The sequence below is a fragment of the Schistocerca americana genome, chromosome 1 (assembly GCF_021461395.2).
Source record: "Schistocerca americana isolate TAMUIC-IGC-003095 chromosome 1, iqSchAmer2.1, whole genome shotgun sequence".
In the NCBI taxonomy this organism is placed as follows: domain Eukaryota; kingdom Metazoa; phylum Arthropoda; class Insecta; order Orthoptera; family Acrididae; genus Schistocerca; species Schistocerca americana.
Window position 1 is genome coordinate 742,639,383 of NC_060119.1, and position 23,552 is coordinate 742,662,934.

The window sequence follows — 23,552 nt, forward strand, 5'->3', positions numbered from 1 at the left end:
CTTGAACGTACGTTCTCGGAATGGCAATATCAAATATGGTTCCTCCATGTTCCACAACGTCACTAATGTAGCGTCTACCATTGAATTTTGTTGAGACTCTCCGTAAAGATCTCGCGCTTATTACACCCTGTGACGAAACGTGCCGTTCCCTGCTGGATCTTTCGTATTTCTCCTACTAATCTAACCTAGTATGGAGAGTATTGCTCAAGAATAGGTCAAAGAAATGTTTTGGAAGCAACTACTTTCGTGGATGAATTACCCGTCTTTAAATTCCTACAGTGAATCACAGTGTGTCACCTTCGTTTCCTATTACCACTTTTATGTGTTCATTCCACTTACGGTAGTTTCAGGCTGTTACTACTACGTATTTTACGGCTTTACGGAGGCCAACGATTTGTTGCCGCTCGGGTAACGGAATTGTTGTTCTTGAAGCTGTCCTGGCACTAATGTTATATTTACTCAGTTACTACAGTGTTTGCAACAACAGAGAACTGTTTCACAGAAGTGCCTGTGGGCTCAGATTTTTCATTCTTTATATGTAATTCCAGCGCCATAATTTCACAACAAGGAATCTTAGCAGTAAAGGCGTTTATTTAACGTAGTCTTTACTGCGCTCTGTTAGTCCTCATTGCAAATCTCAGTTATCCATGTGATTCTCTCAGAAATTTTCATTTACTTCTTTAAAGTCAGTACCGCCATTAGACTGTTTTTTATTTGCAGTGTTACATTTACACGATCATGATTTCGGCTTTATAGTGCCATTATCAAATGTTTTAAGGTTATACAGTGCCTAAGATGGCATACTGTCGTATTTAAAATACACTATTAGACACATTTTCTAAGGGTCAATATTCCTAGTAAAAGCCTACTGCTTTGTTTTATCACTGAGTATACCATCTTGATATACTCAGTGATAAAACAAAGCAGTAGGCTTTATATTGACCCTTAGACAATGTGTCCAATAGTGCATTTTAAATACGACAGTATGCCATCTTAGGCACTGTATAACATTAAAACATTTGATAATGGGACTATAAAGCCGAAATCATGATCGTGGCCGAGCGGTCTAAGGCGCTGCAGTCATGGACTGTGCGGCTGGTCCCGGCGGAGGTTCGAGTCCACCCTCGGGCATGAGTGTGTGTGTTTGTTCTTAGGATAATTTAGGATAGGTAGTGTGTAAGCTTACGGACTGATGACCTTAGCAGTTAAGTCCCATAAGGTTTCACACACATTTGAACATTTTTTCATGATCGTGTAAATGTAACACTGCAAGTAAAACACAGTCTAATGGCGGTACTGACTTTAAAGAAATATAGGATGACTGTGGCCCCACATTATGAAAAAATTATTAAATTTCCATTTACAGTTCTCCATTCGCATATTTGGTGGCCCAACGGTAAGAGAGTCGAGAAAAGTCTCATGTGGCGCGTAGAAGCTACACTGCGGAACAACAAAATGTTAGAGCATTGCAGTGGAAAGCTGTCGTAGAATGGCGCAGAACCGTGTTTTGCAGACAAGTTGAATCTTCCAGTGCGAGACGAGCTGATGGTTCTCGCCGCTCTGCTGATGAACAACAACTGAGGACAGCAGGAGACCTACAGCGTCACCTGAGGTATTTATTTATTTATTATAGCTTACAATCTCGACATCCGCCACGTAGAATCTAATGCGGGTCGTATTTCCGCATAGCTATAGAAAGTTTTAATTAAATGTGATTAGATGTCCAGTTCCTTAAACAAAGGACTACGTTTGTTGATTATCTACCTTACCATCGCAGCAGATGGCTCAATGAAGTTTTATTCTTCAGGAAGCCCCTATTGAAGAATTCTACATCTTCGCCGATGCTAACGTTTCTTACTTTTATGCAGGTAACAGACAACATGCCAAATCTCTACAACCGGATTTTCAGGAAACCAGGAAACCCTACCACCCCCAAACAATCCCGAACCTACTGTGCGTTATCCCTGAGGTGGAGCCACAGGTGAGCTGGCGTCGTCGTCCGCAGTCTCTGTGGGTTCAGCCAATGGGACTCAACAGATACACCCCTTAACCCACCCCTTCTCCCTGTCCCCGCAGCTGGAAGACTTACAAATTTTAATTCATTCAGCTGGTTACGGCACAGTTGCCACGTTGTTGGCCACATATCCACTGCTTCTGGTTGTCCTCTTTGGAGGAGTTAATTGCGACGTCACTGAATCGCCGGTGATATGTGCTGCACCCACAATATTCACTACCCTGTACAATCTGGTTTTCTCTTACAGTGCATTTATTTACTGAACTTCTTCTAAGTTCTCTTCCGGATATCTTATTTGCTACTTTGTTCACCACATGTCGTTTGCCTTTTCTCTAACATTGTCATTTAGAGCTCCACTACCTGTCATCTGAGTACGCAGATCTTCGTAAGCAGGCACCCTCATCTGATGTGGTCTGTTATAACAATGGCGCTTACATGCAAACACATTTGCCGGACGTTTCTTAAACCTTACGCAAACATTTAGGATATAGTTCATGTCCTGTCAGGCAGTGAATCATGCCCCTGGACAGATTTAAATGGTTCGTAAGTAGCCTGTGACCTGTTGCGATATTGCCCAGTCTCTTCGCCACACACGCATTTTCCAGTAATTTCTCTTACTTTGCAAGATTCTCTCTGTAAAGCCAGTGAAGAGAACGTCTTTACCTGACAGGAAAATCAGTTTGTCTCTTGCCCAGTATAATAACTCCATCGGTGTTGTCCCAAAGGCTCCTGCGAGACTCAGCATGTAGGTCTTAGGATTGACTCAAATCTGAGCTTGTGTTCCCAGACGCTGGCTTCATTTCCGCTAAGGCATCCCAGTAGTTAAGTCATCTGATGCGATGGTAGGGTAGATAATCAACAAACTTAGTCCACTGTTTAAGGAACTGGACATCTAATCACGTTTAATTAAAACTTTCTACAGCTATGCGGAAACACGATCCGCATTAGATTCTACGTGGCGGTTGTCGAGGTTGTAAATAAATACCTCAGGTGACGCTGTAGGTCTTCCGCTGTCGTCAGTTGTTCTTTATTAGCAGAGCGGCGAGAACCACCAGCTCGTCTCCAATTCGGAGATTCAACTTGTCTCCAAAAAGTGGTTTTGGGCCATTGTACGGCAGCTTTCCACTGCAATGCTCTAACATTTCATTGTTTCGCAGTGTAGCTCCTACGCGCCGCATCTGCTGCCTGAGACCTTTTTCTACTCTCTTACCGTTGATCCACCAAATACGACTGCAGTGAGTCAAACTGTTGGGATCTTGAAGTCAATGGTGCCCAGACTTCCCAGTATGTGCATGGCTTTGGCAGCTATCTGAAATATCTGAGAGGTGTGTGTATGAAAGTTATGCATCTCGGCCAAGTGTATGATCAAAGACTTACATACCTGACTGCAGGAACGCTGAGCCTTACAATTCTCAGAATAGTATGCCACAAGTGGCGGAGACAGTGTATGAGGAACAGATATACGGTCCAGTCACATTGACGTGACCACCGTCTATGTTCGACCTCAAAGTGAAAAAACCACTCACAGACGGCAGGTGGCAGCACTAGCAGTGGACGGTATACAGCTTGTCCGTGGGATGTGCCAAACAACGCAGCCATTGAAACTTCCTGGCAGATTAAAACTGTGTGCCGGACCGAGACTCGAACTCGGGACCTTTGCCTTTCGTGGGCAAGTGCTCTACCGACTGAGCTACCCAAGCACGACTCACGCCCCGTCCTCACAGCCTTAATTCTGCCAGTACCTCGTCTCCTCGTCTCCTACCTTCCAAACTTCACAGAAGCTCTCCTGCGAGCACTTGCCCGCGAAAGGCAAAGGTCCCGAGTTCGAGTCTCTGTCCGGCACACAGTTTTAATCTGCCAGAAAGTTTCATATCAGCGCACACTCCGCTGTTGAGTGAAATTTCATTCTAGTAACGCAGTCATTGTTCTAATGCGGAAATGGAGTGATTTATCTGACATCCAAAAGGGCATGGTCATTGGCTTTCGGGCTAAGGGTGGAAGCATTTCCGAAAAGGCTAAGTTTGTAAACTGTTCGCGTTTGACGGTGGTTAAAACATACCGTGCATGGCAAATCACTGCTATCCAAAACCGGAGCCGAGATAACTGTGGTGCACCAGGGGCGAGCGACGGACGTGGAGATGTGTATGAGCGAATAGACATACACCTTTTGAGAAACTGATTGCCCAGATTAACCAAGGAGCTACCAACGGTGTCTCCTCAATGAGCGTTCAGTGAACGTTGCTACGTATGGGACTCCACAGTTGGTTGATGCACCCATGCTGACTGCTGCCCATCAGCGGCGGAGGCTGATATTTGTGCGCCAGTACCGAAAGTGAATGTCGACTGATTAACGACGGATGGGGTTTCCAGATGAAGCACGCTTTACGCTCCATTGGACAGATGACCGTGTATGCGGTGAAACGTCTGAAAGTGAACACCCTGCAAAAAAAAGGAGGGAGCGTTGTGGTCTGGCATTCCCTGAGTGGTCTCGTAGCTTAGGAATCCACAACGGATTAATATGAGTCTGTGCATCCCTACATGACGTTTTGTTTCCCCACGGCACGAAGGCATCTACGAGCAGGACAATGCAAAGTGTCGCACAGCATGCACGCACTGTGCGTGCTTGGTTCCAAGAGCACCACGATGAATTTACCGTACTTCCCTGGCCACATAACTCCCCGGACTTAAACCCAATCGAGAATCTGTGGTAGCACCTCGATGGAGCTTATAACACCCCAACGACCCCCTTAAAGTCAATTAAGACAGAATATTATAATATGAAGTATGGAAGAGTTATCTTGGCAAATACGACGTATTTGCCGATAAGTTAACACTAAGAAGTTTTGATAACAACAACATTATACATCACTGAGAGTTTTTGTTATGAAAAGAGGAGGAAGGAACCTCAGATTTAATTAATGGACAAATATCAAAGTGATAATTGCAATTAATATCTTGAAAGCTAAGTCCAAGGTGATGTTAGTCAGTGATAACTTTTATGTGGAAGAGACTTGTAAGCGCAACGAAGAAATTCAATGCACCTACAATACTCTTTCAGAGAAGAAGTCGCTTGCTGGCTCTCGTCCTGTAAAGACGTGCGAGAACAATTCTTGTCTTAGTTATTGAGAGTACGGAACATGACGAGATTGTTTTGCGTTTCAGAAGTGTTTCTTGCGTGACGTGATTCACGAACTTGGGGAACTGATTTTCTAAGCAGAGACAGGAACTGATAGACGCGTTAACCGTGCATAACGAGTTAATTGAACTTTATTGACGAAACTAGTGAATATTGGACTTGACTTTCAAATAGTTGGAACTAAAAGAAGAGTGGATAGTATATCAAAGGACTACACTCAATTAGTCTCGAGTAGGACACAATTACACGACTTCACGAAGATAATACAATTACGCTGAAGAGTTAAGTTGTTGTAATTGTCAAGAAACTTAATTTTAATAGAAGTGACTTTACCAACGAACTGTGTGTGCGTGTGGTGCGAAAGTTATAAAGTATTTAGTGGCCAAGGAACAATAAACTGTTCGTTCCAAGTGAAATATGAAGGGTAGACTACATTATTAAGTGATTTAATGAATGATAGTTAACCAACGACTGTTCAGTAGGGACAATTTAATCTGAATATCAAAATACCTACTTCATTAATTGAAAAGATAACTTTTGAATATATATACATTTTTTTAACATTATGGCATAGTTTCACTCAGACGTGATCAAAGAGTATCTGTGGATCTCGCTTCACACAGCTTCAACAACTCCATAGCAACGATTCAACAACGTACGAGAAGACATAATTACAATGTTTCCTCGCAATTGGTGGTGTGTACGATGCGGATGAGAAAAGGTTTAACAACTACTGCATATCCGGGCAATGAATCATTCAATCTTAAATCAGAAGAAGCACCCATCGTACGAGTTCGCATTTCTGTCTCCCGTTCACCAACGGGGACCTACGTCATCGCGCATCGTGTCTCAACTCCACTGCGAGAGCTGTGGCAGCAGCAGCTCTACGGCGTCGGCAATATCAGCAGCACGCGGTTGGAGTGCGGGGACGCCACAAGCTGCTCGCACCATGCATCAACAACCGAGAAACCTAGTGCAGCTGGCCATGGCACTGGAATCTGTATGGCTTCGCATCCTTGTCGGTACCTTCCAGAACCTCTCTTCCTGCACGTCTCGTCCTGCAGAAAGTGGTCATTCAGAAAATTTCTCCGCTTACAGATCCCTGTGGAGAACCCTCAGTGATCCGCCTGACTGCTTTGCTTGCTGTTGCGCCCCATGCCGGAGTGCCCGCGGGCGTTCAGCTGCAGCTGGCAGCTGGCGGCACGCGGATGCCCTGCCGCGCCGTGTGTGGGTCACTGGTACAGCAGCGGCGTCGACAGTCAATGCCCTCTCCGCCGCCGCTCAACAGCTGCGCCCCCGTAATTGAACCAGTCCCAAATGCTACCCTGCCGCGTATTATTTACTCGCCGGCCAGTTCCGCCGGCCTACGAGTAAAGAAGGCGCGCAGGTGGATCCCCGTCGACTCATGCCACAACAAACAGCTACACAGAAATGAAAAGAAACGTACCACATAGTCCTCGGCTAGAGACGTTCTTTATCCGTTGGTGTAATGTGACGCGAGATACACATTGTATCTACGTGCCGTGAAATTACTAAAGTGTTTGCTCTCACTTAGCTAATGTCGTGAAAATCACAATGGAAGCAGCAGCGAGCTGTAATAAATAATAATAATAATAATAATAAACACGAGCAACTAAATAAATGCTTGACGATATTTCCCTCCAAACTGGGCTCTTATCTTTGCAACAAAGGAATACCCACTGCTTCCTAGACATGATCTTTGCAGATGACAAATTCGGTGCTTTAGTCCCATCTTGTCTCAGTATTGTGTGTGTTTTTCACTAGACCAGAGCTGTACCTAGGTGATCCTGTGCCTTAGGCACTCTGCACTCCCTCCCTCCGGCCGTAAAACAACATGTATGCATTTTTTCTACCTAGTCTTAGTTATTTTTGTAATTGAAAAATATTATACAATTGAACTATATTCTCGTGTTAGACACAACAAGTTAAATATATCATTGTAATAAATAAAACTTTCTAAAAAACTAAAGTAAATGGGTGTTGTATTGAAACTTCCTGGCGGATTAAAACTGTGTGCACGACCGAGACTCGAACTCGGGACCTTTGCCTTTCGCGGGCAAGTGCTCTACCATCTGAGCTACCGAAGCACGACTCACGCCCGGTACTCACAGCTTTACTTCCGCCAGTATCTCGTCTCCTACCTTCCAAACTTTACAGAAGCTCTTCTGCGAACCTTGCAGAACTAGCACTCCTGAAAGAAAGGATATTGCGGAGACATGGCTTAGCCACAGCCTGGGGGATGTTTCCAGAATGAGATTTTCACTCTGCAGCGGAGTGTGCGCTGATATGAAACTTCCTGGCAGATTAAAACTGTGTGCCCGATCGAGACTCGAACTCGGGACCTTTGCCTTTCGCGGGCAAGTGCTCTACCATCTTTTTTTTTTTTTTTTTTTTTTTTTTTTTTTTTTTTTTTTTTTTACTCTCATTTTGTTCGCTTTTGTTCGTTGCATCTGCTCGGGGCGGACGTCGTAAGACGTCAATTGAAGTTCGTTGTTGATCGATTAACTCAGTTTTTTATTACAGAGGGCAGCTAACCCTCTGGCCGAACACGCTGAGCTACCGTGCCGGCAAACCATCTGAGCTACCGAAGCACGACTCACGCCCGCTACTCACAGCTTTACTTCCGCCAGTATCTCGTCTCCTACCTTCCAAACTTTACAGAAGCTCTTCTGCGAACCTTGCAGAACTAGCACTCCTGAAAGAAAGGATATAGCGGAGACATGGCTTATCCACAGCCTGGGGATGTTTCCAGAATGAGATTTTCACTCTGCAACGGAGTGTGCGCCATGTCTCCGCTATATCCTTTCTTTCAGGAGTGCTAGTTCTGCAAGGTTCTCAGAAGAGCTTCTGTGAAGTTTGGAAGGTAGGAGACGAGACACTGGCAGAAGTAAAGCTGTGAGTACCGGGCCTGAGTCGTGCTTCGGTAGTTAAGATGGTAGAGCACTTGCCCGCGAAAGGCAAAGGTCCCGAGTTCGAGTCTCGGTCGGGCACACAGTTTTAATCTGCCAGGAAGTTTCATATCAGCGCACACTCCGCTGCAGAGTGGAAATCTCATTCCAGGTGTTGTATTGTTTATGGTGCCGCTGTGCATACTTTTTAGGATAAAGTATAATGAAGAACTGATATAATAGTCATATTAGGCGATTTCATCGCATAACTTGGCGGAAAAAAGTGTAACAAAAACCATTAGCATTTTCCCAGAACATAAATTCACCAACAGAAATGGGTCAGATTCATTGTAACAACAAAAGAACATAGTCTCTTATTTCTAAAAGGGAACAACTCAAGGTTGATAAATTATTCAGTAGAAAGAAAAAAAACATACCACATTTGTTTAACAATTTAATGGCGTATTTCTTTCTGCTGTGTGAAGCAATTCATTTTATGAACCGTTTCATGTAATTATTACCTTTTTAAAAAATATTTTTAATACCTGGGGTTTTCCTCTTACAGCAGTAAATGAGGGAGCAAATATGTTTGAATGAACTTTTTTAAATTACATCAAAGTAAGAACTTATAACTAATGAATGACACTCTTCCGAGAGCAGTAAATGTAATATAAAGTAAATATATCTGTCCTGAACGTACTGTTAACAGAAAAATACCTTATTACAGTAAAGAATCACGTTATAAAGTACATTTAAAGGACAACCAAATAATTTACTGTTTCTCAATGCTTTTGAAACTAAACCACCGAATATGTTAGCGTTAACTTTGTAACTCTAAAATGTTCAGAAAACGTCTCTAATTTCACACAGAACATGTTAAAAAAGATGATTGGCTACTTGTTAACAAAGCTGGCTTCTGTCCATACAAAAACGAATGCAAAATATTTAAAAAAATGGTTGGTTCTAGTTGCTTTTCTGTCAATTTCATCCGCTTCTCTGGTAGGCCACGTCTTCAGTTAATTATAAAAGACTTGAAATTGCGGATCCATACTACTCTGCAGTGATTTTCCAAGAATAACTTTCCTATTCTTGTCTGTGAGAACTGTAATAATTACAATTAAAAATACTTTGTCTCACATCTTGTTTTGGTCGCAGTGCATCACCACCCCAGAAAGTTTCATCAAGTGGGGAAACAAAACACGAAATCTAATGTAAAACGTGAACTAACCGTCTGAAGATGAACCTACCGGTTCGAAACCGGTAACGGCGCTGTTTAAATAAATAAAGAGCATTGTAAAAAGTGGCTAGTTGCTGTACTCTTCTGTGTAAGATTCAACCTATATTTTGTACATGCCACGGGCTCAAAATGTCAGTTTTTTACACAATATCATTTCTTGACTTTCCATGACGTAAAAAAAGTATGGACGCAGAGTCCTCTGGCATAGGATTTAGCGACTACTTGCCCTTTCTTTTCTGAAATGTACTCATTGCATAGAAACCAATAGGGAGAAAATAATACTTTGTTCTGTTTTCTGTTGCGTCTTTCCATAGTTTCAACTGATATGATGACCTTTTTGCATAAAGGGATCCACCATGATTTAAAATCCCCTATTTCGCTTCTTTTTGTTACATGAACTTTAAAGAGACCAAGGCGGTCGAATCAGTGGTAAGTGACAAATACTGATCTGCAGTAAGCACTCGATCGCACATCCGCAACTTTCTTTCCGTGACGCCAAAGTCACAGTCAGATGGTAAATAAGAGTGCTCTCTAATGGGGAATTGGCGCTAGACTTTGTCAGATCTGTCTGTTAAGATAAATAACATTCCTGTTACCGTTTGGTGACGATTTTGGGAGCCACATGCATTACCAAACAAGTGGAGTTCTCTTATGTTTTTGGCGACAGAGTTCTCCGTGTAATGGTATAGAAATGTGCACACTTCATAAGAAACTTTCGTACCTTCGCCCTCATGATAACAATGAAACATACCTTCATCTGTTTTATGTGGTGTATCTCAAAATTAAAAACCCGCAACTGCCTGAGATAAATAATTACTTTCCCTCCCAGACGTAGAAGCTGGAGGTTCTGCATGTAATCAAATGGCAGAGCCAAACAGTCATCATTGCCTTTTCAAATTTTGGATACGTTTTTCATTGCAGCGTAAAAAATACAATCCCGTCATTTACGGGAGAACATTCCTTGTAATACACCGGTGAAAGCCTCTGTAGTACACAAAAAACAACAGTATAAAAAAAATGTTCAAATGTGTGTGAAATCTTATGGGACTCAACTGCTAAGGTCATCAGTCCCTAAGCTTACACACTACTTAACCTAAATTATCCTAAGGACAAACACACACACCCATGCCCGAGGGAGGACTCGGACCTCCGCCGGGACCAACCGCACAGTCCATGACTGCAGCGCCTTAGTCCGCTCGAACAACAGTATAGCATGCTAAAGAGTAACGCAATTTATCTTTCTTTTATTGTGTTTTCATCATTATTTCAAACTGAAGACTCTGAGCTGCTCATCTTAATATTGCTGTGGAATAGTTAATCAAAGCCAACATCAAAAATCACCGACTGGCTCAGCACTATTCCAGACCTGCCGTATGTTTATTCCTCAAATAAACGACTCCTGGAGCTGTCCCCTATTAGAACAAAATTCAGATTTCAATCAGATCTCTACAAGTGCCAAGATAATGAAGGCATCCCATTTTCACTCCAGACGATGCACCTATGTGCCAATAACCCAAAATCAACTAAATCTGCATATTTCATTTTCTCAGAAATTATCTGCATTTAGTAATTAGCGAATCAATTTGAAAATCTTGTCGTTCTCCCTGAAGAAACATTTTCGAAAGCAAAAGACCTGGAGTCAACTCATACGATTCCTTGATGAGTATCAGATCCATCAATTTGCTACCACACACCGTTCACAGAAAGAAGTTAACGATATGCAAATCCATAGATATGCAAACATCGATTCAGATCACTATCTGTCTGCATCAAAAGAGCACACTGCAATAGTACACATCTACAGAAAATTTACACAAAAAGGATACAAGGAACTAACATAAAAGTTATGGTAACATCCAAACCAAGGTTATACAGAAAGCTAGGAAAGTAATACACATAAGAAAAACACGGAACAACCTTGGTGGGGCTAAGCATTTGAGGACACTTTGGAAGAATGAAAGATAGCCTTCCAGAAATATGACAGTAAAAATCACCCGAGACTAAACAACAATTTTTTGAGATCATATATCCGTTGGTAACATTAATCAGACATCAAAGAGAAGACATAAAAAAGAAAAATATTAAATTATTGAAAATAACTTTAGGGAGCACAACACGCTTGAAATTAACAGGACGTCAGTGGGGAGGTACGTGGATGTGTACCACGAAATCTATGTTCCAGAAAACAGGAAGGCAAACTCGCGCTGGCAAATCATAACTGTAGGGAGAAATTTCAATTCTTCTCTGTGCTACACAGCTGTCCAAAATCACTTTCATGGTTCCTTTGGTAGACTCCTATACAAGCACACACAAAGAATCTCACTAAATATGAAATCGACAAACATATCATTAGACTAAAAAACAATAGCACATCTGGGGAAAACGGCATCATTCCCGGCGGGGTCAGGGATTTTCTCTGCCTCGTGATGACTGTGTGTTGTGTGATGTCCTTAGGTTAGTTAGGTTTAAGTAGTTCTAAGTTCCAGGGGACTGATGACCATAGCTGTTAAGTCCTATAGTGCTCAGAGCCATTTGAACCATTTGAATACGCCATCATCGCAAGTTATTGAAGCACTTACGGACAAACAGACTTGAGGAACTTACACAGATCATCATGGATATTTGGCACACAGGAAAACTGTCAGAATATGGGTAGTATGTGCAAGGAATGTGACAGAATAGACCTAAATAACTACAGACGGCTCACTCTCATTCGAGTAATATGCTAAGTATTCACAGCATGTTTAGTTCAAAGAACAGAAGCACAGCGTGCTCATATAATCGGGAATACCAAGCGAGCTTTCTACAATTTAAAAAGAATACTGAAGTATAAGGTACCCCTCAACAGCTCAGCCATTTACATTTTCGTCCACTTCATTTACACTTTCGTCCACTTCAAGAAGACATGACTTGATTGACCGATAGTCTCTGTTTGATTTAATAGAAGACAAGGGACTAGTCCCAAAGACAATAAGCCCTTCTGACCAAACACTCAAGAACACAACGTCCGAAGAGGAGATGGACCTTCACCACCCATCTTCAATCTCATTTTAGACAGAATCCGCACAGAACAGGAAAAAGAAGTGTAAATTCAAAATCTCTGGAAAGCTTTTCCGCTTGGACGACCAAAGATGATATTAATTCGCAGTCGATTTAGCGGTACTATAAGAGAATGAAAACACGGCGGTAAGATAGAACTCCTCAAAAAATGCGATGAGAAGGGCGGTCTACAAATCTCCTATTTTTTTAGAAAAATTAATTTGATCCATACTAAGTTTAACATCCATAAATTAAACACGAAATACGGCAAATGAAAGAGTCAGACACTTCATGTATGTCGGGGAGATCAGATCATAAAACAAACCTAGCTAGTAGATGAATGACTGAGAGTTTTATTAGAAATGATATCTACAACCAAAAGTGCATATCCATCCACCCACACAAAAACTAGACGCTACAACACGGTGATCAATCCTGAAGCATTGTACGTGAGCAAAATTTTAATTCTCAACAGAAAATGAAATGTAGAAAACATCCTGCGGGAAGAACGAGGAATTATAAGGAAAATTCTTGGCCTAGACAAACAGAGTTTGAAATCTTGTAAAGGAACAGAAACATTGTCAAATCTGGCAGCAAATATAAGAAAAAAGGATTAAAATTTTATGGACATGTTAAAAGACTCCCGACAACGAGGCTTATACACTAGACTAAGGCACACGTTGGAAAATTAAAGAATATACTATGGATCAAGCAAGAACCTCGAGAAAGACCAGACAGAAGCAGTGGAAGTAGTAGACAGGAATCTGATCAGTCAAAAGATAAGCCGTTGGGAAGAACGAGATTTTAAAAAAAGGGATCAAGGAATAAAGAGGCCTACAGAGAGCAGAGAGAGAATAAGAGTCCTATGGAAGTTCGGGATAACAAATCTGAAAGCTTTGCATGACACAAAAACATGCAAATAATAGTATTATTAATAATAAAGAAAAGATTTTATTTGTTCTTCACAAATTATCAGTAGTGCATTCATTACTAGTTACAAACGGAAGAGAAAGGGTTTAATTAAAAGTTGAGGAAATATCCCTTCCAAGAATAATCTTTCTATTATAATTTTACATTGCGTTTCTTTGTTTTAATCGTACAAAATTCATTGATTAAACTGTTGACCATGGCAAAGCTATTTCGATGTTTGGGTAAGCATCTCTTAAGCCATAGTTTGAAAAACCTTTAAAATATCCAAATGTGGTTCCGTTTCAGTCCTCTTAATCTGCTCTTTCACCTATAATTTGAAATCAAGTATAACTTTAACTAACTAAGCTATATCATTATCTCTGCTGTATTCGGCGCAGAAATCAGCTGCACATTTTTCAAGACAAGACAAAGAACTTCCATTTAAGGCGTTTCCTGATAAGAGATTAACGTTAGATGAAATATTTTGATACATGTGAGATCTGTCTACCATTGTACTAATTATTTTGTTTAATAGCATCCGTCCAGTTTTCAGTCAGCAAAAATCAGGTGCCTTCGGTCAGATAACGTATTTGTTTCAGTTCAAAAAAGTTTGAGATCCGTCAATACTGTAACGAAGTTGTAGCAAGAGCTGCATTGTTGAACATGAGCGACTTGTGCAGGCGGCAGCTGTGTGAACCAAGCGCACGGTTTCCACGTAAAACAAGTTATCGATAGAAGTTTGTTCAGTGTTCTACATCTACATCTACATCTACATCTAGATACATACTCCGCAAGCCACCCGACGGTGTGTGGTGGAGGGTACCTTGAGTACCTCTATCGGTGTTCCCTTCTATTCCAGTCTCGTACTGTTCGTGGGAAGAAGGATTGTCGGTATGACTCTGTGTGGGCTCTAATCTCTCTGATTTTATCCTCATGGTCTCTTCGCGAGCTATACGTAGGAGGGAGCAATATACTGCTTGACTCCTCGATGAAGTTATGTTCTCGAAACTTCAACAAAAGCCCGTACCGAGCTACTGAGCGTCTCTCCTGCAGAGTCTTCCACTGGAGTTTATCTATCATCTCCGTAACGCTTTCGCGATTTCTGAATGACCCTGTAACGAAGCGCGCTGCTCTCCGTTGGATCTTCTCTATCTCTTCTATCAACCCTATCCGGTACGGATCCCACACTGCTGAGCAGTATTCAAGCAGTGGGCGAACAAGCGTACTGTAACCTACTTCCTTTGTTTTCGCTTTGCATTTCCTTAGGATTCTTCCAATGAATCTCAGTATGGCATCTGCTCTACCGACGATCGACTTTATGTGATCATTCTATTTTAAATCACTCCTAATGCGTACTCCCAGATAATTTATGGAATTAACTGCTTCCAGTTGCCGACCTGCTATATTGTAGCTAAATGACAAGGGATCTTTCTTTCTATGTATTCGCAGCACATTACACTTGTCTACATTGAGATTCAATTGCCATTCCCTGCACCATGCGTCAACTCGCTGCAGATCCTCCTGCATTTCAGTACAATTTTCCATTGTTACAACCTCTCGATATACCACACCATCATCCGCAAAAAGCCTCAGTGAACTTCCGATGTCATCCACAAGGTCATTTATGTACATTGTGAATAGCAACGGTCCTACGACACTCCCCTGTGGCACACCTGAAATCACTCTTACTTCGGAAGACTTCTATCCATTGAGAATGACGTGCTGCGTTCTATTATCTAGGAACTCTTCAATCCAATCACACATTTGGTCTGATAGTCCATACGCTCATACTTTGTTCATTAAACGACTGTGGGGAACTGTATCGAACGCCTTGTGGAAGTCAAGAAACACGGCATCTACCAGGGAACCCGTGTCTATGGCCCTCTGAGTCTCGTGGACGAATAGCGCGAGCTGGGTTTCACACGATCGTCTTTTTCGAAATCCATGCTGATTCCTACAGAGTAGATTTCTAGTCTCCAGAAAAGTCATTATACTCGAACATAATACGTGTTCCAAAATTCTACAACTGATCGACGTTAGAGATATAGGTCTATAGTTCTGCACATCTGTTCATCTACATCTACATTTATACTCCGCAAGCCACCCAACGGTGTGTGGCGGAGGGCACTCTACGTGCCACTGTCATTACCTCCCTTTCCTGTTCCAGTCGCGTATGGTTCGCGGGAAGAACGACTGTCTGAAAGCCTCCGTGCGCGCTCTAATCTCTCTAATTTTACATTCGTGATCTCCTCGGGAGGTATAATTAGGGGGAAGCAATATATTCGATACCTCATCCAGAAACGCACCCTCTCGAAACCGGCGAGCAAGCTACACCGCGATGCAGAGCGCCTCTCTTGCAGAGTCTGCCACTTGAGTTTGTTAAACATCTCCGTAACGCTATCACGGTTACCAAATAACCCTGTGACGAAACGCGCCGCTCTTCTTTGGATCTTCTCTATCTCCTCCGTCAACCCGATCTGGTACGGATCCCACACTGACGAGCAATACTCAAGTATAGGTCGAACGAGTGTTTTGTAAGCCACCTCCTTTGTTGATGGACTACATTTTCTAAGGACTCTCCCAATGAATCTCAACCTGGTACCCGCCTTACCAACAATTAATTTTATATGATCATTCCACTTCAAATCGTTCCGCACACATACAGATATTTTACAGAAGTAACTGCTACCAGTGTTTGTTCCGCTATCGTATAATCATACAATAAAGGATCCTTCTTTCTATGTATTCGCAATACATTACATTTGTCTATGTTAAGGGTCAGTTGCCACTCCCTGCACCAAGTGCCTATCCGCTGCAGATCTTCCTGCATTTCGCTACAATTTTCTAATGCTGCAACTTCTCTGTATACTACAGCATCATCCGCGAAAAATCGCATGGAACTTCCGACACGTCCCTTCTTGAAAACGGGTATGACCTGTGCCCTTTTCCCATCCTTTGGAACGCTACGCTCTTCTAGAGACCTACGGTACACCGCTGTAAGAAGGGGGGCAAGTTCCTTCGCGTACTCTGTGTAAAATCGAACTGGTATCCCATGAGGTCCAGCGGCCTTCCCTCTTTTGAGCGATTTTAATTGTTTCTCTATCCCTATGTCGTCTATTTCGATAACTACCATTTTTTCATCTGTGCGACACTCTAGAGAAGGAACTACAGTGCAGTCTTCCTCTATGAAATAGCTTTGGAAAAAGACATTTAGTATTTCAGCCTTTAGTCTGTCATCCTCTGTTTCAGTACCATTTTGGTCACAGAGTGTCTGGACATTTTGGTTTGATCCACCTACCGCTTTGACATAACACCAAAATTTCTAAGGATTTTCTGCCAAGTCAGTACATAGAACTTTACATTCGAATTCATTGAACGCCTCTCGCATAGCTCTCCTCACACTACATTTCGCTTCGCTTAATTTTTGTTTGTCTGCAAGGCTTTGGCTATGTTTGTGTTTGCTGTGAAGTTCCCTTTGCTTCCGCAGCACTTTTCTAACTCGGCTGTTGTACGACGGTGGCTCTTTTCCATCTCTTACGATCTTGCTTGGCACATATTCATCTAACACATATTGTACGATGGTTTTGAACTTTGTCCACTGATCCTCAACACTATCTGTACTTGAGACAAAACTTTTGTGTTGAGCCGTCAGGTATTCTGTAATCTGCTTTTTGTCACTTTTGTTAAACAGAAAAATCTTCCTACCTTTTTTAATATTTCTATTTGTGGCTGAAATTATCGATGCAGTAACCGCTTTATGATCGCTGATTCCCTGTTCTGCGTTAACTATCTCAAATATTTCGGGTCTGTTTGTCACCAGAAGGTCTAATATGTTATCGCCACGAGTCGGTTCTCTGTTTAACTGCTCAAGGTAGTTTTCAAAGCACTGGATTCTTTGTCCCTGCCACCCGTTATGAACGTTTGAGTCTCCCAGTCTATATCCGGCAAATTAAAATCTCCACCCAGAACTATAATATGGTGGGGAAATCTACTCGAAATATTTTCCAAATTATCCTTCAGGTGCTCAGCCACAACAGCCGCTGAACCAGGGGGCCTATAGAGACATCCAATTACCATGTCTGAACCTGCTTTAACCGTGACCTTCACCCAAATTATTTCACATTTCAGATCTCCGTCAATTTCCTTCGATACTATTGCACTTCTTATCGCTACAAACACGCCTCCCCCTTCACTGTCCAGCCTGTCTCTGCGGTATACAATCCAATCTGAGTTTAGAATTTCATTACTGTTAACATTTGGTTTCAGTCAACTTTCTGTCCCTAGTACTATGTGGGCATTGTGACCGTTTATTAATGAGAGCAGTTCTGGGACCTTTCTATAGACGCTCCTGCAGTTTACTATTAGCACATTAATATTGTTATTCCCTGTTACATTTTGCCTACTCCTGCCTTGCCGCGTCTCAGGAGGCGTCTTGTCGGGCCTAGGGAGGGAATTCTCTAACCTAAAAACCCACATGTGCACTCCACACGTACTCCGCTACCCTTGCAGCCGCTTCCTCCGTGTAGTGCACGCCTGACCTATTCAGGGGGACCCTACATTTCTCCACCCGGTAACGGAGGTCGAGAAATTTGCACCCCAGATCTCCGCAGAATCGTCTGAGCTTCTGGTTTAAGCCTTCCACTCGGCTCCAAACCATAGGACCGCGATCGGTTCTGGGAAAGATAATACAAATAGTTAGCTCAGATTCCACCCCGCGAGCGAGGCTTTCCGCCTTCACCAACTCCGCCAAACGCCTGTACGAACTGAGGATGACCGCTGAACCCAGACGGCAGGAGTCATTGGTGCCGACATGAGCAACAATTTGCAGTCGGGTGCACCCAGTGCTCTCTATCGCCGCCCGCAGGTCCTCCTCCACATCTCGGATGAGACCCCCCGGCAAGCAGACAGAGTGAACACTGGCCTTCTTCCCCGACCTTTCCGCTATTTCCCTAAGGGGCTCCATCACCCACCTAACGTTGGAGCTCTCAATCACTAATAAACCCCTGCCCCCGTGTGCCTGCTCGGACCTTGCTGAAGGAGCGGCCACATGGCCACTCACAGGCAGAGCGGGCGATGCTACACGGCCAGCCTCCACATTGGCCCTCCGCCTCGTGTCCCCTTGGGGAGAAGGTGGCCCAACCGCGCCCGGTACCCGCGAAGATGTATCGACAGCAGGGACAGTGGGTGAAGCATGTAACACCTGGGGTGTACCATGCGACGCACCAGACTCCCCACTGCCGCTACACTCCGAGGCAGCAGCCTGAAGACGGCTGACCGCGGCCATCAACACGTTCAGCTGTTCGCGAACATTGGCCAGTGATAATCGTTTCTTCATAGTGCTGTTTGAACGAAGTGACACTGTGACAACAGCATGTATTTGCGGTAGCCGACCAAGGAAAAGGATTCTTCTCGTAAGCAGAAGACCGGCAGACAAGGGATGGGAGAACTCACATACTTCTCCCAGTTAATTTTTAAATCGCATTTTTTTAACTGATCACATTTTGGGCCCCCTCTGTATCTGCGCCGTTGGCAGGTGCCAAATTTGCCATACCCTCGGAACGGCTAGACCGTAGCGGTCGCCCGGTTCCAAACTGAAGCACCTAGAACCGCTCGGCCACAACGGCCGGCAGCAAATTATACCACTGAAGATGCCTTTAAGCAAGAAAAAGGCGAAACGCGTCTGGGGAAAAAAAATAAGTTGTAGTAAGAAATGGCCGTTTTATTTACAAAACAAGTATTTCTGTGCTTGCTGCGGAGTGTGTAGAAATTGTTTTCAACGATGGAACAAGTGCCATACCTCACTAAAGTATGGAGAAAATGGAAGTTGAGGCATTTTATTTGAAGGCGCTGGCGCCGAACGCACTATCTGAGCGCACCACGTGCAAGTATCCTGCAGCTCAGTCGTGAATAGTTAGTGAAAATAGACGCACCTTTCTCTAATTAGTAATCGCTATTTGTCCTTGTATTTACTGCTGGAATGCAATGATGAAGAGGGAGACATTCTGTGCCAACAGTAACAGAATGAAGCAGCTGAAACACATTTATTAAGACTGAAGCCTGACTGAAGTTTCCTTACGACGCTTATCAGTCATCATTTATTAAACGAATATGATCCATATTACGTAATGTGTTAGAGAGATGCTGTCGCTTCCCAATGTATCTTGCACAAGTTGCGGGTTCAGTTTATTCTTTTTAATATTTCTTAGGTGTTTCATGTTGATAAAGGTTTTCTAACGAATATTTTTGCCATTGGCAATTTCCGGCAACTTCTTACGTTCCCTGTTTTATGAAGTGGGGTATGGAACGTTTGTTACACAGATGACATATGGTGGAAGTCAGTCGGCTGCTGTGGCCGAGCGGTTCTAGGCGCTTCAGTCCGGAACCGCGCTGCTGCTACGCTCGCAGGTTCGAATCCTGCCTCGGGCATGGATGTGTGTGATGTCCTTAGGTTAGTTAGGTTTAAGTAGTTCTAAGTGTAGGAGACTGAGGACCTCAGATGTTAAGTCCCATAGTGCTTAGAGCCATTTGAACCAATTGGAAGTCAACCTTAGTTCGTCTCTGCTTTATGTGAGTAACGTTCGGTCCAGAGGCATGCGTCGAGCCTGCGCGACCGGCGGCCGGACCGCTGCAAGAATGCTGATCGAGCCTCGACTGGTACTGCGCGGTCAGCCGTTGGAGCCTCAGCGAGGCCCGCCGGACCGGGCGGTGCCCCGCCACAGCCCGAGTCCTCCGTGGCCGCCTTAGCCGTTCGGCTGCTCGTCAAGTCGCGCGCCCGCCAGCCACTGTGGTGTTGCGGGCCCCGAAAGAAATCTCTGTGGCCTGTTTGCAAGCAGTGTTTTTACTTCGCATAGTGTTTACAGACACAGTACTCACCTCTGGTATTACTTTAAAATAAGTAATGGCTGCAACATCAGGAACGAGATGGTTAAATGGTTGGCTCTGAGCACTATGGGACTCAACTGCTGAGGTCATTAGTCCCCTAGAACTTAGAACTAGTTAAACCTAACTAACCTAAGGACATCACAAACATCCATGCCCGACGCAGGATTCGAACCTGCGACCGTAGCGGTCTTGCGGTTCCAGACTGCAGCGTCTTTAACCGCACGGCCACTTCGGCCGGCCGAACGAGATGGTTACTTAAATCTATATTGCTGCTTGTAATTGTTTAGATCTACTTATTGTCTCGTGCGTGTGGAAGACTCTGCTCCTGACGATGCAGTGAAAATAGTTAACTTTATTAAAGGTCGCCCGACTCATTATTGAATTTTTATAATACTGTATGAGGAAATAGGAAGTACTTGTAAGTTTTTTATTGACACACAAGGAAGTTAGATGGTTATACCAGGGCAGAACTGTTCTCACATTGTATGAAGTTTATCTTTTTCTCACCAGGTACATCTTTTCCAAGGCAAAGCCTAGCTTCAGACTGGCTTATTTGCCGCGCGGAGTGGCCGCTCGGTTTGAGGCGTCCTGTCACGGACAGCGTGGCTCCTCCCGCCGGAAGTTCGAGTCCTCCCTCGGGCGAGGGTGTGTGTGTGTGTGTGTGTGTGTGTGTGTGTGTGTGTGTGTGTGTGTGCGTGTGGTTGTGTGTGTGTGTGTGTGTGTGTATTTTGTTCTTACCATAAGTTAGTTTAAGTAGTATGTAAGTCTAGGGACCGATGACCTAAGCAGTTTGGTCCCTTAGGAATTCACACACATTTTTGAACTGGCTTATTTGGCAGACATTTTGTTAAAAGTCAGGATGTACAACCTGTGTAAAATACAGGGTGTGCCAAAAAGAATCATCCAATTTGGCACGTCCATGTTTTTGAAACTAATAAAGGTATACAATGAATCTTGGTTTTTTATGAACGAGAAACTCAAGAAGTTTCTTTTCATACCTTTTCGTAGGCGTTCAATATGTCCCCCTTGAGACGTACGGCGTATCAGTCCGGTATTCAAACCGTTCCCACACTGCAGTGAGCATGTATTGAGTTACAGCTTCCACAACTGCTGTTATGCGAAGTCTCAGTTTATTCCTTATTGTTGGTAACGGTGACACATAAACAGAGTCTTTTATAACCCTTCACAAGAAATAATCAGACACAGTCAGGTCCGGTGACCTTGGAGGCCAGTAATGTAAGACTGAATCATTTGATCCAGTGCGACCGATTTATCGTTCAATAATCCTTTGATTTAAAAATCCCCGCACTTCCAGACACCAGAGTGGTGATGCTCCATCCTCTTCGTGAATGAAGTCGTTCAAGTCTCCAACTGTGGGAAAAGAAAGTTCTCAAGCATATCGAGATATTTGGATCGTGTAACAGTGTTCTCGGCAAAGAAAAATGGACCAAACGCTTTTTCACGTGAGACTGCACAATACTCATTAAATTTTGGAGATTCCCTCTCATGTTGCACAAAGTCAGGTAGTTGTTGCGTACCCCATATTCTCACATTAGGACGTTTTAGCTTTCCATTTAAATGGAATGTTGCCTCGTCACAAAACACTAAGCAAGTAAGAAAACTGTCTTTCTCCATCTTGTCAAGAACGAAATTACAGAACTCCACACGTTGTTGTTTGTTACTTTCACGAAGAGCTTGCAGTAGCTGAATTTTTTGTGGTTTCGTGTGTAAACATCAGACGGATTCTGGAACACCTGCAGTCTCCGCCTGTCTGCTAGTGGAGATACGACCTTGTGGTCGTCAGCTGCACTTCTCGGAACAGCCAATCCGGCCTCCTTAACTGGGCGCACATGTGCAGATTTCTTCAGCAACGGGACAGGCCACGTTCATAAAGTCCATGAATTTTGGCGTGGTTTTTACGTGACAGCAAATTCTAGTTACTTACAGTATGACGAACGAAGGAGTGGACTGTTGGCCACATCGAAAAACTTACAAAACTGTACCGCAAAAGACCTTGGTTGTGGAAAATGATGCAGGAACATTAAGCAAAGAGCAATATAAAAAACGAGATTTACGAAGAGGTTGTTGAAACATTTGCAGACAATGTTCCGACTATGGACCAAAGTATAATAAATACTTAGCTACAGTATTTGTGATCAGGTTTCATAAAAGAGCTGAGAAAGGTGTAGGCTATAGAAAGAAGCAGAAAAGAGAAATAATGAAGTGTATAAACCAGTAAAAAGTTGCTTGTAGTATGTTCAATATAGTATTACGCAGTTTAGCGTCACATCCATTATTTTACTTTAAGAACTATTTTTCTTCATAAAGGATCAAGAATGTACTGCTCCTAGCGTATCAGCTCTTCAAGTTCCTCAACGGAGTGCAGACGATTCAGAGAGAAAATCCGATCGCTTGTGGCCAGCCATTCCCGCCTTTCTGACGCTGCCTGTTTCCTTGCTGCACCCAGCCCTGCTGACAGGGGCCTCGGGGCCTCGACTGCGCATCGCGGCCCGCGCACTCTGTTCCCTGTACAGTTGATTTCGACTACTCACAGTGTGGGCAGCAGAATGGACCGATCGGGTGCAGAGGGTCGGAACACTTGCACGGAGTGACACCTGCACGCAGCCTGGTGATCTTTACGGGCTAACCGTCTTTTCATAGGTACAGGCGCACTATGAAGTCTAGCTGTTCAACACAGGTGCTCGTGCCAGCTGGCTTACCCTCAAGCCAATAGCAGTGAGCAACTATGTATCGCTTCATTAGAGCGTTTCGTGGCAAATTTATTTGTAAGACTGTTGTGTTAAATGGAACTGACAATGAAGTTCAATGTGTCTTTTTAACATCTTGATGAAAACAACGGGGGGCAACAAGTTAAGAAACATGGTATTTCTTACGATTGTTGCAGCCTCACGATGCCTGCCGTTTTAGGACGAAATTTACACACATCAAAAACAGTTTTGCATCACCTCGGTTCCAAGAGTTCCGGAACTGTACAGAAAATTGGAATAACATCGACATAAACACCATTTCCGCCTTTTTTGTTGCTCATGAAAACCACACATTGCGTATTGTACTACCATACGGCGAGACCTCAGGAGTGGTGGTCCAGATTTCTGTACACACCAGTACCTCTAATACCCAGCAGCACGTCCTCTTGCACTGATGCATGTCTGTATTTATCGTGGCATACTATCCACAAGTTCATCAAGGCACTGTTGGGCCAGATTGTCCCACTTCTCAACGGCGATTCGGCGTGGACCTATCAGAGTGGTTGGTGGGTCACACCGTCCGTAAACAGCCCTTTTCAATCTATCCCAGACGTGTTCGATATGGTTCATGTCTGGATATCACGCTGACAACTCTAGTCGAACAAGAACAAGGCTACCTTGATCTTGAAAAGAAGCCTCATTAATGGATATCTATCTT